Genomic DNA, 12,387 nt, shown 5'->3' on the forward strand with positions numbered 1-12,387 from the left:
CACAGCTTCCTGTTCTGCTGCGACTGGCTGTTCATCCATTGCGTATCAAACAAGTGCCCTTTTCGAATAGAGATTAACTACACAGGCAGCAGCCCGCGCTCTGGTGCGGCGGCATTACGTGTTGATAATGAATTGGTAGTGCCACCTGAAGCCTGCGGAACATGAGCGAACAATCAGGAGGGCACCGTGATTTCAAACAGTGGGTCACTATCGTCATTGCAGCGACAGCAAGGCAAAAGTTTAAAAAGTGCCGTGACCAGGATTCGAACCTGGGTTATTGCGGCCACAACGCAATGTCCTAACCACCATACGATCACGGCCACGGAGGCACCGCCGAGAGCAGTTCTCGCGACTGCAAGTGGCTGTGCACAGCAAAGCTCAGCCCACTGTGTCTCGCCACAGCTGTGTCAGACGCGGTCTCCATTATATGTGTACTAGCAAACGAACGTGTCTGCGCTGTTAGGACACTAAGCAGGGTGGCTAGCTGCATTCAACCCCCGTGGCAATGTCTTGCAGTCCTCCAACTCTGTTGAACACAGGTATGTGCCTCGATTAGAGGTGGACAGATGTCGCATCGCTCTCGCCGTCACTTGTGACCGCGGATCGTACTTAACGTAATTTTCTGCAAGCGTCAGCGGAGCGTCAGTCCGAGCTAAGTCGGGCCAAGTCGCATAAGAGGAACAACAAAATGCGCATTTCCGGTACCGGGAATCGAACCCGGGCTTCCTGGGTGAGAGCCAGGTATCCTAGCCACTAGACCACACCGGATAACGACGCAAGTGCTTCTCCAGGGAACGCAGCAAACTGCACGCACGCTACTTGACGACAACGGCAAAAATTTAGCGTTTCCACTTTGTAGAACGGCATGCTCGGGACACATTTCGTGGAGACGAACGCCAGCAACCGTGACACCAGACTGCGCCTGTGATGTCGTTGCACCACGCACTGTGCTGCTACGACAATTTAAGAAAGAGACGCTCACGGCTTGCTGCGCTGTTTCCCTTCGCGGGCAATCAGTGCTCCTGTTTTCGAGACAGAAAACAGTGGCAGCGGTGGGATTCGAACCCACGCCTCCGAAGAGACTGGTGCCTGAAACCAGCGCCTTAGACCGCTCGGCCACGCTACCTACGCGCCACGGTGGTCACAGTAGCTGCGTTCTTACCCACGAGACCACACCGCAATGGCACAAAAACGAGAAGTAAAACTGGCAGCGGTGGGATCGAACCCACGCCTCCGAAGAGACTGGTGCCCTTAAACCAGCGCCTTAGACCGCTCGGCCACGCTACCTGCGTCAGTGCTTTTCGCTTTTGTAGAAATAGTGCACGACACAGCTTCCTGTTCTGCTGCGACTGGCTGCTCATCCGTTGCACCTCAAACAACTGCCCTTTTCGAATAGAGATTAACTACACAGGCGGCTGCCCCGCGCTCTGGTGCGACGGCGTTGCGTGTTGATAATGAGCTGGTAGTGCCACCTGCAGCCTGCGTAACATGAGTGAAAAATCAAGAGGGCACCGTGATTTCAAACACTGAGTCACTATCGTCATTGCAGCGACAGCAAGGCAAAAGTTTAAAAAGTGCCGTGACCAGGATTCGAACCTGGGTTATTGCGGCCACAACGCAATGTCCTAACCACTAGACGATCACGGCCACGCAAGCACCGCCGACAGCAGCTCTCGCGACTGCAAGTGGCGATGGACAGCAAAGCTCAGCCCACACACCACTGTGTCTCCCCACAGCTGCGTCAGACGCGGTCTCCATTACATGTATACTGGCAAACGAACGTGTCTGCGCTGTTAGGACACTAAGCAGTGTGGTTAGCTGCATTCAACCCCCGTGGCAATGTCTTGCAGTCCTCCAGCTCTGTTGACCACAGTTAGGTGCCTCGATAAGAGGTGGACAGGTGTCGCATCGCTCTCGCCGTCACTTGTTACCACGAATCGTACTTAACGTAGTTTTTCTGCAAGCGTCAGCGTAGCGTCAGTCGAGCTAAGTCGGGCCAAGTCGCATAAGAGGAGCAACAAAATGCGAATTTCCGGTACCGGGAATCGAACCCGGGGCCTCCTGGGTGAGAGCCAGGTATCCTAGCCACTAGACCACACCGGATAGCGACGCAAGTGCTCCTACAGCGAACACAGCAAACTGTACACACGCTACTTGACGACAACGGCAAAAATGTAGCGTTTCCACTTTGTAGAACGGCATGCTCGGGACACATTTCGTGGAGACGAACGCCAGCAACCGTGACACCAGACTGCGCCTGTGAATCCTGTCGTTGCACCACGCACTGTGCTGCTACGACAATTTAAGAAAGAGACGCTCACGGCTTGCTGCGCTGTTCCCTTCGCGGGCAATCAGTGCTCCTGTTTTCGAGACAGAAAACAGTGGCAGCGGTGGGATTCGAACCCACGCCTCCGAAGAGACTGGTGCCTGAAAACCAGCGCCTTAGACCGCTCGGCCACGCTACCTACGCGCCACGGTGGTCACAGTAGCTGCGTTCTTACCCACGAGACCACACCGCAATGGCACAAAAACGAGAAGTAAAAACTGGCAGCGGTGGGATTCGAACCCACGCCTCCGAAGAGACTGGTGCCTTAAACCAGCGCCTTAGACGCTCGGCCACGCTACCTGCGTCAGTGCTTTTCGCTTTTGTAGAAATAGTGCACGACACAGCTTCCTGTTCTGCTGCGACTGGCTGCTCATCCGTTTGCACCTCAAACAACTGCCCTTTTCGAATAGAGATTAACTACACAGGCGGCTGCCCGCGCTCTGGTGCGACGGCGTTGCGTGTTGATAATGAGCTGGTAGTGCCACCTGCAGCCTGCGTAACATGAGTGAAAAATCAAGAGGGCACCGTGATTTCAAACACTGAGTCACTATCGTCATTGCAGCGACAGCAAGGCAAAAGTTTAAAAAGTGCCGTGACCAGGATTCGAACCTGGGTTATTGCGGCCACAACGCAATGTCCTAACCACTAGACGATCACGGCCACGCAAGCACCGCCGACAGCAGCTCTCGCGACTGCAAGTGGCGATGGACAGCAAAGCTCAGCCCACACACCACTGTGTCTCCCCACAGCTGCGTCAGACGCGGTCTCCATTACATGTATACTGGCAAACGAACGTGTCTGCGCTGTTAGGACACTAAGCAGTGTGGTTAGCTGCATTCAACCCCCGTGGCAATGTCTTGCAGTCCTCCAGCTCTGTTGACCACAGTTAGGTGCCTCGATAAGAGGTGGACAGGTGTCGCATCGCTCTCGCCGTCACTTGTTACCACGAATCGTACTTAACGTAGTTTTCTGCAAGCGTCAGCGTAGCGTCAGTCGAGCTAAGTCGGGCCAAGTCGCATAAGAGGAGCAACAAAATGCGAATTTCCGGTACCGGGAATCGAACCCGGGCCTCCTGGGTGAGAGCCAGGTATCCTAGCCACTAGACCACACCGGATAGCGACGCAAGTGCTCCTACAGCGAACACAGCAAACTGTACACACGCTACTTGACGACAACGGCAAAAATGTAGCGTTTCCACTTTGTAGAACGGCATGCTCGGGACACATTTCGTGGAGACGAACGCCAGCAACCGTGACACCAGACTGCGCCTGTGAATCCTGTCGTTGCACCACGCACTGTGCTGCTACGACAATTTAAGAAAGAGACGCTCACGGCTTGCTGCGCTGTTCCCTTCGCGGGCAATCAGTGCTCCTGTTTTCGAGACAGAAAACAGTGGCAGCGGTGGGATTCGAACCCACGCCTCCGAAGAGACTGGTGCCTGAAACCAGCGCCTTAGACCGCTCGGCCACGCTACCTACGCGCCACGGTGGTCACAGTAGCTGCGTTCTTACCCACGAGACCACACCGCAATGGCACAAAAACGAGAAGTAAAAACTGGCAGCGGTGGGATTCGAACCCACGCCTCCGAAGAGACTGGTGCCTTAAACCAGCGCCTTAGACCGCTCGGCCACGCTACCTGCGTCAGTGCTTTTCGCTTTTGTAGAAATAGTGCACGACACAGCTTCCTGTTCTGCTGCGACTGGCTGCTCATCCGTTGCACCTCAAACAACTGCCCTTTTCGAATAGAGATTAACTACACAGGCGGCTGCCCGCGCTCTGGTGCGACGGCGTTGCGTGTTGATAATGAGCTGGTAGTGCCACCTGCAGCCTGCGTAACATGAGTGAAAAATCAAGAGGGCACCGTGATTTCAAACACTGAGTCACTATCGTCATTGCAGCGACAGCAAGGCAAAAGTTTAAAAAGTGCCGTGACCAGGATTCGAACCTGGGTTATTGCGGCCACAACGCAATGTCCTAACCACTAGACGATCACGGCCACGCAAGCACCGCCGACAGCAGCTCTCGCGACTGCAAGTGGCGATGGACAGCAAAGCTCAGCCCACACACCACTGTGTCTCCCCACAGCTGCGTCAGACGCGGTCTCCATTACATGTATACTGGCAAACGAACGTGTCTGCGCTGTTAGGACACTAAGCAGTGTGGTTAGCTGCATTCAACCCCCGTGGCAATGTCTTGCAGTCCTCCAGCTCTGTTGACCACAGTTAGGTGCCTCGATAAGAGGTGGACAGGTGTCGCATCGCTCTCGCCGTCACTTGTTACCACGAATCGTACTTAACGTAGTTTTCTGCAAGCGTCAGCGTAGCGTCAGTCGAGCTAAGTCGGGCCAAGTCGCATAAGAGGAGCAACAAAATGCGAATTTCCGGTACCGGGAATCGAACCCGGGCCTCCTGGGTGAGAGCCAGGTATCCTAGCCACTAGACCACACCGGATAGCGACGCAAGTGCTCCTACAGCGAACACAGCAAACTGTACACACGCTACTTGACGACAACGGCAAAAATGTAGCGTTTCCACTTTGTAGAACGGCATGCTCGGGACACATTTCGTGGAGACGAACGCCAGCAACCGTGACACCAGACTGCGCCTGTGAATCCTGTCGTTGCACCACGCACTGTGCTGCTACGACAATTTAAGAAAGAGACGCTCACGGCTTGCTGCGCTGTTCCCTTCGCGGGCAATCAGTGCTCCTGTTTTCGAGACAGAAAACAGTGGCAGCGGTGGGATTCGAACCCACGCCTCCGAAGAGACTGGTGCCTGAAACCAGCGCCTTAGACCGCTCGGCCACGCTACCTACGCGCCACGGTGGTCACAGTAGCTGCGTTCTTACCCACGAGACCACACCGCAATGGCACAAAAACGAGAAGTAAAAACTGGCAGCGGTGGGATTCGAACCCACGCCTCCGAAGAGACTGGTGCCTTAAACCAGCGCCTTAGACCGCTCGGCCACGCTACCTGCGTCAGTGCTTTTCGCTTTTGTAGAAATAGTGCACGACACAGCTTCCTGTTCTGCTGCGACTGGCTGCTCATCCGTTGCACCTCAAACAACTGCCCTTTTCGAATAGAGATTAACTACACAGGCGGCTGCCCGCGCTCTGGTGCGACGGCGTTGCGTGTTGATAATGAGCTGGTAGTGCCACCTGCAGCCTGCGTAACATGAGTGAAAAATCAAGAGGGCACCGTGATTTCAAACACTGAGTCACTATCGTCATTGCAGCGACAGCAAGGCAAAAGTTTAAAAAGTGCCGTGACCAGGATTCGAACCTGGGTTATTGCGGCCACAACGCAATGTCCTAACCACTAGACGATCACGGCCACGCAAGCACCGCCGACAGCAGCTCTCGCGACTGCAAGTGGCGATGGACAGCAAAGCTCAGCCCACACACCACTGTGTCTCCCCACAGCTGCGTCAGACGCGGTCTCCATTACATGTATACTGGCAAACGAACGTGTCTGCGCTGTTAGGACACTAAGCAGTGTGGTTAGCTGCATTCAACCCCCGTGGCAATGTCTTGCAGTCCTCCAGCTCTGTTGACCACAGTTAGGTGCCTCGATAAGAGGTGGACAGGTGTCGCATCGCTCTCGCCGTCACTTGTTACCACGAATCGTACTTAACGTAGTTTTCTGCAAGCGTCAGCGTAGCGTCAGTCGAGCTAAGTCGGGCCAAGTCGCATAAGAGGAGCAACAAAATGCGAATTTCCGGTACCGGGAATCGAACCCGGGCCTCCTGGGTGAGAGCCAGGTATCCTAGCCACTAGACCACACCGGATAGCGACGCAAGTGCTCCTACAGCGAACACAGCAAACTGTACACACGCTACTTGACGACAACGGCAAAAATGTAGCGTTTCCACTTTGTAGAACGGCATGCTCGGGACACATTTCGTGGAGACGAACGCCAGCAACCGTGACACCAGACTGCGCCTGTGAATCCTGTCGTTGCACCACGCACTGTGCTGCTACGACAATTTAAGAAAGAGACGCTCACGGCTTGCTGCGCTGTTCCCTTCGCGGGCAATCAGTGCTCCTGTTTTCGAGACAGAAAACAGTGGCAGCGGTGGGATTCGAACCCACGCCTCCGAAGAGACTGGTGCCTGAAACCAGCGCCTTAGACCGCTCGGCCACGCTACCTACGCGCCACGGTGGTCACAGTAGCTGCGTTCTTACCCACGAGACCACACCGCAATGGCACAAAAACGAGAAGTAAAAACTGGCAGCGGTGGGATTCGAACCCACGCCTCCGAAGAGACTGGTGCCTTAAACCAGCGCCTTAGACCGCTCGGCCACGCTACCTGCGTCAGTGCTTTTCGCTTTTGTAGAAATAGTGCACGACACAGCTTCCTGTTCTGCTGCGACTGGCTGCTCATCCGTTGCACCTCAAACAACTGCCCTTTTCGAATAGAGATTAACTACACAGGCGGCTGCCCGCGCTCTGGTGCGACGGCGTTGCGTGTTGATAATGAGCTGGTAGTGCCACCTGCAGCCTGCGTAACATGAGTGAAAAATCAAGAGGGCACCGTGATTTCAAACACTGAGTCACTATCGTCATTGCAGCGACAGCAAGGCAAAAGTTTAAAAAGTGCCGTGACCAGGATTCGAACCTGGGTTATTGCGGCCACAACGCAATGTCCTAACCACTAGACGATCACGGCCACGCAAGCACCGCCGACAGCAGCTCTCGCGACTGCAAGTGGCGATGGACAGCAAAGCTCAGCCCACACACCACTGTGTCTCCCCACAGCTGCGTCAGACGCGGTCTCCATTACATGTATACTGGCAAACGAACGTGTCTGCGCTGTTAGGACACTAAGCAGTGTGGTTAGCTGCATTCAACCCCCGTGGCAATGTCTTGCAGTCCTCCAGCTCTGTTGACCACAGTTAGGTGCCTCGATAAGAGGTGGACAGGTGTCGCATCGCTCTCGCCGTCACTTGTTACCACGAATCGTACTTAACGTAGTTTTCTGCAAGCGTCAGCGTAGCGTCAGTCGAGCTAAGTCGGGCCAAGTCGCATAAGAGGAGCAACAAAATGCGAATTTCCGGTACCGGGAATCGAACCCGGGCCTCCTGGGTGAGAGCCAGGTATCCTAGCCACTAGACCACACCGGATAGCGACGCAAGTGCTCCTACAGCGAACACAGCAAACTGTACACACGCTACTTGACGACAACGGCAAAAATGTAGCGTTTCCACTTTGTAGAACGGCATGCTCGGGACACATTTCGTGGAGACGAACGCCAGCAACCGTGACACCAGACTGCGCCTGTGAATCCTGTCGTTGCACCACGCACTGTGCTGCTACGACAATTTAAGAAAGAGACGCTCACGGCTTGCTGCGCTGTTCCCTTCGCGGGCAATCAGTGCTCCTGTTTTCGAGACAGAAAACAGTGGCAGCGGTGGGATTCGAACCCACGCCTCCGAAGAGACTGGTGCCTGAAACCAGCGCCTTAGACCGCTCGGCCACGCTACCTACGCGCCACGGTGGTCACAGTAGCTGCGTTCTTACCCACGAGACCACACCGCAATGGCACAAAAACGAGAAGTAAAAACTGGCAGCGGTGGGATTCGAACCCACGCCTCCGAAGAGACTGGTGCCTTAAACCAGCGCCTTAGACCGCTCGGCCACGCTACCTGCGTCAGTGCTTTTCGCTTTTGTAGAAATAGTGCACGACACAGCTTCCTGTTCTGCTGCGACTGGCTGCTCATCCGTTGCACCTCAAACAACTGCCCTTTTCGAATAGAGATTAACTACACAGGCGGCTGCCCGCGCTCTGGTGCGACGGCGTTGCGTGTTGATAATGAGCTGGTAGTGCCACCTGCAGCCTGCGTAACATGAGTGAAAAATCAAGAGGGCACCGTGATTTCAAACACTGAGTCACTATCGTCATTGCAGCGACAGCAAGGCAAAAGTTTAAAAAGTGCCGTGACCAGGATTCGAACCTGGGTTATTGCGGCCACAACGCAATGTCCTAACCACTAGACGATCACGGCCACGCAAGCACCGCCGACAGCAGCTCTCGCGACTGCAAGTGGCGATGGACAGCAAAGCTCAGCCCACACACCACTGTGTCTCCCCACAGCTGCGTCAGACGCGGTCTCCATTACATGTATACTGGCAAACGAACGTGTCTGCGCTGTTAGGACACTAAGCAGTGTGGTTAGCTGCATTCAACCCCCGTGGCAATGTCTTGCAGTCCTCCAGCTCTGTTGACCACAGTTAGGTGCCTCGATAAGAGGTGGACAGGTGTCGCATCGCTCTCGCCGTCACTTGTTACCACGAATCGTACTTAACGTAGTTTTCTGCAAGCGTCAGCGTAGCGTCAGTCGAGCTAAGTCGGGCCAAGTCGCATAAGAGGAGCAACAAAATGCGAATTTCCGGTACCGGGAATCGAACCCGGGCCTCCTGGGTGAGAGCCAGGTATCCTAGCCACTAGACCACACCGGATAGCGACGCAAGTGCTCCTACAGCGAACACAGCAAACTGTACACACGCTACTTGACGACAACGGCAAAAATGTAGCGTTTCCACTTTGTAGAACGGCATGCTCGGGACACATTTCGTGGAGACGAACGCCAGCAACCGTGACACCAGACTGCGCCTGTGAATCCTGTCGTTGCACCACGCACTGTGCTGCTACGACAATTTAAGAAAGAGACGCTCACGGCTTGCTGCGCTGTTCCCTTCGCGGGCAATCAGTGCTCCTGTTTTCGAGACAGAAAACAGTGGCAGCGGTGGGATTCGAACCCACGCCTCCGAAGAGACTGGTGCCTGAAACCAGCGCCTTAGACCGCTCGGCCACGCTACCTACGCGCCACGGTGGTCACAGTAGCTGCGTTCTTACCCACGAGACCACACCGCAATGGCACAAAAACGAGAAGTAAAAACTGGCAGCGGTGGGATTCGAACCCACGCCTCCGAAGAGACTGGTGCCTTAAACCAGCGCCTTAGACCGCTCGGCCACGCTACCTGCGTCAGTGCTTTTCGCTTTTGTAGAAATAGTGCACGACACAGCTTCCTGTTCTGCTGCGACTGGCTGCTCATCCGTTGCACCTCAAACAACTGCCCTTTTCGAATAGAGATTAACTACACAGGCGGCTGCCCGCGCTCTGGTGCGACGGCGTTGCGTGTTGATAATGAGCTGGTAGTGCCACCTGCAGCCTGCGTAACATGAGTGAAAAATCAAGAGGGCACCGTGATTTCAAACACTGAGTCACTATCGTCATTGCAGCGACAGCAAGGCAAAAGTTTAAAAAGTGCCGTGACCAGGATTCGAACCTGGGTTATTGCGGCCACAACGCAATGTCCTAACCACTAGACGATCACGGCCACGCAAGCACCGCCGACAGCAGCTCTCGCGACTGCAAGTGGCGATGGACAGCAAAGCTCAGCCCACACACCACTGTGTCTCCCCACAGCTGCGTCAGACGCGGTCTCCATTACATGTATACTGGCAAACGAACGTGTCTGCGCTGTTAGGACACTAAGCAGTGTGGTTAGCTGCATTCAACCCCCGTGGCAATGTCTTGCAGTCCTCCAGCTCTGTTGACCACAGTTAGGTGCCTCGATAAGAGGTGGACAGGTGTCGCATCGCTCTCGCCGTCACTTGTTACCACGAATCGTACTTAACGTAGTTTTCTGCAAGCGTCAGCGTAGCGTCAGTCGAGCTAAGTCGGGCCAAGTCGCATAAGAGGAGCAACAAAATGCGAATTTCCGGTACCGGGAATCGAACCCGGGCCTCCTGGGTGAGAGCCAGGTATCCTAGCCACTAGACCACACCGGATAGCGACGCAAGTGCTCCTACAGCGAACACAGCAAACTGTACACACGCTACTTGACGACAACGGCAAAAATGTAGCGTTTCCACTTTGTAGAACGGCATGCTCGGGACACATTTCGTGGAGACGAACGCCAGCAACCGTGACACCAGACTGCGCCTGTGAATCCTGTCGTTGCACCACGCACTGTGCTGCTACGACAATTTAAGAAAGAGACGCTCACGGCTTGCTGCGCTGTTCCCTTCGCGGGCAATCAGTGCTCCTGTTTTCGAGACAGAAAACAGTGGCAGCGGTGGGATTCGAACCCACGCCTCCGAAGAGACTGGTGCCTGAAACCAGCGCCTTAGACCGCTCGGCCACGCTACCTACGCGCCACGGTGGTCACAGTAGCTGCGTTCTTACCCACGAGACCACACCGCAATGGCACAAAAACGAGAAGTAAAAACTGGCAGCGGTGGGATTCGAACCCACGCCTCCGAAGAGACTGGTGCCTTAAACCAGCGCCTTAGACCGCTCGGCCACGCTACCTGCGTCAGTGCTTTTCGCTTTTGTAGAAATAGTGCACGACACAGCTTCCTGTTCTGCTGCGACTGGCTGCTCATCCGTTGCACCTCAAACAACTGCCCTTTTCGAATAGAGATTAACTACACAGGCGGCTGCCCGCGCTCTGGTGCGACGGCGTTGCGTGTTGATAATGAGCTGGTAGTGCCACCTGCAGCCTGCGTAACATGAGTGAAAAATCAAGAGGGCACCGTGATTTCAAACACTGAGTCACTATCGTCATTGCAGCGACAGCAAGGCAAAAGTTTAAAAAGTGCCGTGACCAGGATTCGAACCTGGGTTATTGCGGCCACAACGCAATGTCCTAACCACTAGACGATCACGGCCACGCAAGCACCGCCGACAGCAGCTCTCGCGACTGCAAGTGGCGATGGACAGCAAAGCTCAGCCCACACACCACTGTGTCTCCCCACAGCTGCGTCAGACGCGGTCTCCATTACATGTATACTGGCAAACGAACGTGTCTGCGCTGTTAGGACACTAAGCAGTGTGGTTAGCTGCATTCAACCCCCGTGGCAATGTCTTGCAGTCCTCCAGCTCTGTTGACCACAGTTAGGTGCCTCGATAAGAGGTGGACAGGTGTCGCATCGCTCTCGCCGTCACTTGTTACCACGAATCGTACTTAACGTAGTTTTCTGCAAGCGTCAGCGTAGCGTCAGTCGAGCTAAGTCGGGCCAAGTCGCATAAGAGGAGCAACAAAATGCGAATTTCCGGTACCGGGAATCGAACCCGGGCCTCCTGGGTGAGAGCCAGGTATCCTAGCCACTAGACCACACCGGATAGCGACGCAAGTGCTCCTACAGCGAACACAGCAAACTGTACACACGCTACTTGACGACAACGGCAAAAATGTAGCGTTTCCACTTTGTAGAACGGCATGCTCGGGACACATTTCGTGGAGACGAACGCCAGCAACCGTGACACCAGACTGCGCCTGTGAATCCTGTCGTTGCACCACGCACTGTGCTGCTACGACAATTTAAGAAAGAGACGCTCACGGCTTGCTGCGCTGTTCCCTTCGCGGGCAATCAGTGCTCCTGTTTTCGAGACAGAAAACAGTGGCAGCGGTGGGATTCGAACCCACGCCTCCGAAGAGACTGGTGCCTGAAACCAGCGCCTTAGACCGCTCGGCCACGCTACCTACGCGCCACGGTGGTCACAGTAGCTGCGTTCTTACCCACGAGACCACACCGCAATGGCACAAAAACGAGAAGTAAAAACTGGCAGCGGTGGGATTCGAACCCACGCCTCCGAAGAGACTGGTGCCTTAAACCAGCGCCTTAGACCGCTCGGCCACGCTACCTGCGTCAGTGCTTTTCGCTTTTGTAGAAATAGTGCACGACACAGCTTCCTGTTCTGCTGCGACTGGCTGCTCATCCGTTGCACCTCAAACAACTGCCCTTTTCGAATAGAGATTAACTACACAGGCGGCTGCCCGCGCTCTGGTGCGACGGCGTTGCGTGTTGATAATGAGCTGGTAGTGCCACCTGCAGCCTGCGTAACATGAGTGAAAAATCAAGAGGGCACCGTGATTTCAAACACTGAGTCACTATCGTCATTGCAGCGACAGCAAGGCAAAAGTTTAAAAAGTGCCGTGACCAGGATTCGAACCTGGGTTATTGCGGCCACAACGCAATGTCCTAACCACTAGACGATCACGGCCACGCAAGCACCGCCGACAGCAGCTCTCGCGACTGCAAGTGGCGATGGA

At 54.8% G+C, this 12,387-nt stretch overlaps 34 non-coding genes across 34 annotated transcripts; all 34 read right to left on the reverse strand.

Annotated features, from left to right (window-relative positions):
• Positions 1-696: 696 nt before the first annotated feature.
• Trnae-cuc lies at positions 697-768 on the reverse strand. Its single transcript has one exon. It is a non-coding gene; the product is annotated as a tRNA-Glu (tRNA).
• A 276-nt stretch (positions 769-1,044) lies between these two features.
• Positions 1,045-1,126, reverse strand: Trnal-cag. Its single transcript has one exon. It is a non-coding gene; the product is annotated as a tRNA-Leu (tRNA).
• Positions 1,127-1,575: 449 nt separating this feature from the next.
• Trnah-gug lies at positions 1,576-1,647 on the reverse strand. The gene has a single exon. It is a non-coding gene; the product is annotated as a tRNA-His (tRNA).
• Positions 1,648-2,030: 383 nt separating this feature from the next.
• On the reverse strand, positions 2,031-2,103 carry Trnae-cuc. Its single transcript has one exon. It is a non-coding gene; the product is annotated as a tRNA-Glu (tRNA).
• A 442-nt stretch (positions 2,104-2,545) lies between these two features.
• Trnal-aag lies at positions 2,546-2,626 on the reverse strand. The gene has a single exon. It is a non-coding gene; the product is annotated as a tRNA-Leu (tRNA).
• A 288-nt stretch (positions 2,627-2,914) lies between these two features.
• On the reverse strand, positions 2,915-2,986 carry Trnah-gug. The gene has a single exon. It is a non-coding gene; the product is annotated as a tRNA-His (tRNA).
• A 382-nt stretch (positions 2,987-3,368) lies between these two features.
• On the reverse strand, positions 3,369-3,440 carry Trnae-cuc. Its single transcript has one exon. It is a non-coding gene; the product is annotated as a tRNA-Glu (tRNA).
• A 279-nt stretch (positions 3,441-3,719) lies between these two features.
• On the reverse strand, positions 3,720-3,801 carry Trnal-cag. Its single transcript has one exon. It is a non-coding gene; the product is annotated as a tRNA-Leu (tRNA).
• An 80-nt stretch (positions 3,802-3,881) lies between these two features.
• Trnal-aag lies at positions 3,882-3,963 on the reverse strand. The gene has a single exon. It is a non-coding gene; the product is annotated as a tRNA-Leu (tRNA).
• A 287-nt stretch (positions 3,964-4,250) lies between these two features.
• On the reverse strand, positions 4,251-4,322 carry Trnah-gug. Its single transcript has one exon. It is a non-coding gene; the product is annotated as a tRNA-His (tRNA).
• A 382-nt stretch (positions 4,323-4,704) lies between these two features.
• Trnae-cuc lies at positions 4,705-4,776 on the reverse strand. Its single transcript has one exon. It is a non-coding gene; the product is annotated as a tRNA-Glu (tRNA).
• Positions 4,777-5,055: 279 nt separating this feature from the next.
• Positions 5,056-5,137, reverse strand: Trnal-cag. Its single transcript has one exon. It is a non-coding gene; the product is annotated as a tRNA-Leu (tRNA).
• An 80-nt stretch (positions 5,138-5,217) lies between these two features.
• Trnal-aag lies at positions 5,218-5,299 on the reverse strand. The gene has a single exon. It is a non-coding gene; the product is annotated as a tRNA-Leu (tRNA).
• A 287-nt stretch (positions 5,300-5,586) lies between these two features.
• Trnah-gug lies at positions 5,587-5,658 on the reverse strand. Its single transcript has one exon. It is a non-coding gene; the product is annotated as a tRNA-His (tRNA).
• A 382-nt stretch (positions 5,659-6,040) lies between these two features.
• Positions 6,041-6,112, reverse strand: Trnae-cuc. The gene has a single exon. It is a non-coding gene; the product is annotated as a tRNA-Glu (tRNA).
• Positions 6,113-6,391: 279 nt separating this feature from the next.
• On the reverse strand, positions 6,392-6,473 carry Trnal-cag. Its single transcript has one exon. It is a non-coding gene; the product is annotated as a tRNA-Leu (tRNA).
• Positions 6,474-6,553: 80 nt separating this feature from the next.
• On the reverse strand, positions 6,554-6,635 carry Trnal-aag. The gene has a single exon. It is a non-coding gene; the product is annotated as a tRNA-Leu (tRNA).
• Positions 6,636-6,922: 287 nt separating this feature from the next.
• On the reverse strand, positions 6,923-6,994 carry Trnah-gug. Its single transcript has one exon. It is a non-coding gene; the product is annotated as a tRNA-His (tRNA).
• Positions 6,995-7,376: 382 nt separating this feature from the next.
• Trnae-cuc lies at positions 7,377-7,448 on the reverse strand. Its single transcript has one exon. It is a non-coding gene; the product is annotated as a tRNA-Glu (tRNA).
• Positions 7,449-7,727: 279 nt separating this feature from the next.
• Trnal-cag lies at positions 7,728-7,809 on the reverse strand. Its single transcript has one exon. It is a non-coding gene; the product is annotated as a tRNA-Leu (tRNA).
• An 80-nt stretch (positions 7,810-7,889) lies between these two features.
• Positions 7,890-7,971, reverse strand: Trnal-aag. Its single transcript has one exon. It is a non-coding gene; the product is annotated as a tRNA-Leu (tRNA).
• Positions 7,972-8,258: 287 nt separating this feature from the next.
• Positions 8,259-8,330, reverse strand: Trnah-gug. The gene has a single exon. It is a non-coding gene; the product is annotated as a tRNA-His (tRNA).
• A 382-nt stretch (positions 8,331-8,712) lies between these two features.
• On the reverse strand, positions 8,713-8,784 carry Trnae-cuc. The gene has a single exon. It is a non-coding gene; the product is annotated as a tRNA-Glu (tRNA).
• Positions 8,785-9,063: 279 nt separating this feature from the next.
• Positions 9,064-9,145, reverse strand: Trnal-cag. Its single transcript has one exon. It is a non-coding gene; the product is annotated as a tRNA-Leu (tRNA).
• An 80-nt stretch (positions 9,146-9,225) lies between these two features.
• Trnal-aag lies at positions 9,226-9,307 on the reverse strand. The gene has a single exon. It is a non-coding gene; the product is annotated as a tRNA-Leu (tRNA).
• A 287-nt stretch (positions 9,308-9,594) lies between these two features.
• Trnah-gug lies at positions 9,595-9,666 on the reverse strand. The gene has a single exon. It is a non-coding gene; the product is annotated as a tRNA-His (tRNA).
• Positions 9,667-10,048: 382 nt separating this feature from the next.
• Positions 10,049-10,120, reverse strand: Trnae-cuc. The gene has a single exon. It is a non-coding gene; the product is annotated as a tRNA-Glu (tRNA).
• Positions 10,121-10,399: 279 nt separating this feature from the next.
• Positions 10,400-10,481, reverse strand: Trnal-cag. Its single transcript has one exon. It is a non-coding gene; the product is annotated as a tRNA-Leu (tRNA).
• An 80-nt stretch (positions 10,482-10,561) lies between these two features.
• Trnal-aag lies at positions 10,562-10,643 on the reverse strand. Its single transcript has one exon. It is a non-coding gene; the product is annotated as a tRNA-Leu (tRNA).
• Positions 10,644-10,930: 287 nt separating this feature from the next.
• Trnah-gug lies at positions 10,931-11,002 on the reverse strand. Its single transcript has one exon. It is a non-coding gene; the product is annotated as a tRNA-His (tRNA).
• Positions 11,003-11,384: 382 nt separating this feature from the next.
• Trnae-cuc lies at positions 11,385-11,456 on the reverse strand. The gene has a single exon. It is a non-coding gene; the product is annotated as a tRNA-Glu (tRNA).
• Positions 11,457-11,735: 279 nt separating this feature from the next.
• Trnal-cag lies at positions 11,736-11,817 on the reverse strand. The gene has a single exon. It is a non-coding gene; the product is annotated as a tRNA-Leu (tRNA).
• An 80-nt stretch (positions 11,818-11,897) lies between these two features.
• On the reverse strand, positions 11,898-11,979 carry Trnal-aag. Its single transcript has one exon. It is a non-coding gene; the product is annotated as a tRNA-Leu (tRNA).
• A 287-nt stretch (positions 11,980-12,266) lies between these two features.
• On the reverse strand, positions 12,267-12,338 carry Trnah-gug. Its single transcript has one exon. It is a non-coding gene; the product is annotated as a tRNA-His (tRNA).
• Positions 12,339-12,387: the final 49 nt, after the last annotated feature.

The sequence above is a fragment of the Schistocerca americana genome, chromosome 1, assembly GCF_021461395.2.
Source record: "Schistocerca americana isolate TAMUIC-IGC-003095 chromosome 1, iqSchAmer2.1, whole genome shotgun sequence".
In the NCBI taxonomy this organism is placed as follows: Eukaryota; Metazoa; Arthropoda; class Insecta; order Orthoptera; family Acrididae; genus Schistocerca; species Schistocerca americana.